This window comes from Oratosquilla oratoria, chromosome 24 (assembly GCF_046742065.1).
Source record: "Oratosquilla oratoria isolate Oo_2021 chromosome 24, ASM4674206v1, whole genome shotgun sequence".
In the NCBI taxonomy this organism is placed as follows: Eukaryota; Metazoa; Arthropoda; class Malacostraca; order Stomatopoda; family Squillidae; genus Oratosquilla; species Oratosquilla oratoria.
In genome coordinates, this window is record NC_134800.1 from 58,623,724 (window position 1) to 58,626,223 (window position 2,500).

Consider the following 2,500-nt stretch of genomic DNA (forward strand, 5'->3'; position numbering starts at 1 on the left):
AACTGTTCCCTGGGGACACTTATTATATTCAATCTCCATTTCCTAGGTTCAGATGATCTAATTATCACTAGCTCTCGATGGTTCTTTCTTCATGTCTTCTATACCTTTTAGGTTTCTCTTGTATTCCATGTGTCATTGAATGGTCAGTAATTTCTTAAAGTAAGCTTCTTATGAGTCATCACCACTCTTGTACTTTTTTTCCCAGCTGATTTCTTTGCAATTAAAGTCGCCCATCCATAACTATTCTTCCTCTCGTTTCCATTATTTTAGTTAATGCTATCTTTGATAGAAACATACTTTTATGTGGTGACGCATGAGGCGTCCTTGTCACATAATTGAATCACAAATTGCCTTGGATCTTAGTACTCGTCTTCCACTTTTCATAGTATACCCATCTACTTTTGATAATTCTTTCACAATTTTTGACACCTTTCACGTTGTTATATCCTTCTATAGTTGGTAGGAACATAACTCTTGTTTATTTCCTCCTTTATTCTAATCCAATAATTTGCTTTTTTATCAATCTTCTACACTGTTGGGTGGCCTTCTTTTAAGGAACTGCTTATTATGTATGTATTTTGTCTGCCAGGTTCATTCCTACAATTCTGTTCAGAATCAGTTCCTGCTATTTCATCTGGCCCATGCGATTTTCTGACACTTACCATGTGTCAATATTGTATTCCTTCGTTATTCTATTTCTTCCATAACTTTTTTTCATGTTCACTACTCTCAATAGAATCTCTCTTTCTCTGTATATCTTTCCTCGTTTTTTGCCTTGAGCTTCAATTCTTTTCTGCTTTTCTGCCTCTCTTTCTCCTTATTCAACTCCTCTTGTCTTATTTCCATACCTTTTTGTTTTTTTCAGTTTTATTGTTTTACAAATCTGTCTTGGATAGAATTTTCTCTGCTGTTGTTGTGACCTGAATTTAATCTTAATTGGTCTGGTCTTATCTGTACATATTTTCCGAGTTTTTTCCTCAATTTCCTTTTTAATTTTCATTTCTATAACCAGTGGACTAATTTTATTTCCATTTCTTTCATTTTCCTTTTTTCCATTGCGGTTTCATCTGGGTTATGTTTCTCTTTTTCTTTTAATATACATTTCTTTTTGTCAGCTACATATTCTTTTTCTTGTTTTCTGTCTCATCACTTTAATAACTGAGTCTTCATTATGTTGTGTCAATATTCCTGTTGACTATGTCAGTGAATGTTATTCCCTTCTTGTATATTTTTCTCCAATTTTCTTGCTTCTGTAGCTATTTTCTCATGTTTTTCATTACTATTCTTCTTCAATTTCATCATTCTTCCTTTTTCCTATACTGTCTTTCTTTTCATATATTTTTCTTCATTAAGTTCCATTCAATCAATATGTGGTCACTTCTTACTCTAGTTGTTATATTCCATCCTTGTCAATTCTTTCAGAAAATTAGTCTAGTCTACCTAACTTACGATCTTCTTCATGTCCTCGATCACCTTGTTCTCTTGTATCCATTGTGTATGAATGGTCAGTAATCATCACAAGTAGAGTTTCCCCCCACCACTCTTTAAATCCCTGGAACATATTCTCGTCACTTTCTTCTGTATTGCTCCCATCTCTATTCTCTCTATCTTTACATTATTTAGTTATGCTATCTTTGATTCTCGCTAAGTCTTTTGTTTCACTCTCCTCCCATGCTGTTTTCGGGCAAAGTCTACTCCCTCCTCATTTCCTTCCATTTCTTATCCCTCGGTTTTCCTTCCCTACTTCTATCCAGAGCAATCTTCCCCCCCACCCTGTAAAAACTAGGCACTTTCTATATGACACCTTTCACGTTTATTATCCTTCTTTGTCAGAACATAACTCACCCCCTTGTTTTTTCTCTCTGTTTCTAATCCATAATTGTATGTATCATGGCCTACACTGTTGTGTGTGTGGTGTAGTGGTGGCCTGTTTAATGTGTGTGTGTGTGTGTGTGTGTATGTCGGTGTCTGTTTTCTGTTCAAATAATCATTCAGTGTGTGTGTGTGTTATCAATCATCTATATTTGTGTAAGATCTTAGTGTCTGCCACTTCATTGTGTTCTCCTGTTTCCCTTATGTTTTTCTTTAGATGTCGATCTATGTAATGTATACTCTCCAATAGAATCTCTCTTTCTTGACTCCTTTCCTCGTTTTGCCTTAGCTTCAATTCTTTCTGCTTTTCTGCCTCTCTTTCCTCCTATATTCATATATATATATCTATATATATACCTTTTTATATATGATCATTTGTTGTATATATATATATATGGATATATATTATATACATATGCCGTATATATATATACAATTTATATCTTAATATATATGGTCATATATATACATATATATATATATGAGTATATATATTTATATCAATTTCCATAATTTATGGTTCATCTTCCCGGACTAATGTTGGATAAGAAGAAATGAAATGCTTACCCATATATTTCATTTTCCCTCCTTGATTTCTTCTTCTTATCCAACACAATGGGTTCTTGTT

At 33.5% G+C, this 2,500-nt stretch overlaps 1 protein-coding gene across 1 annotated transcript in view; it reads right to left on the minus strand.

Annotated features, from left to right (window-relative positions):
- LOC143038676 (uncharacterized) overlaps window positions 1-2,500 on the minus strand; it is an 82,739-nt gene that overhangs the window by 36,105 nt on the left and 44,134 nt on the right. The window lies entirely within an intron of this gene.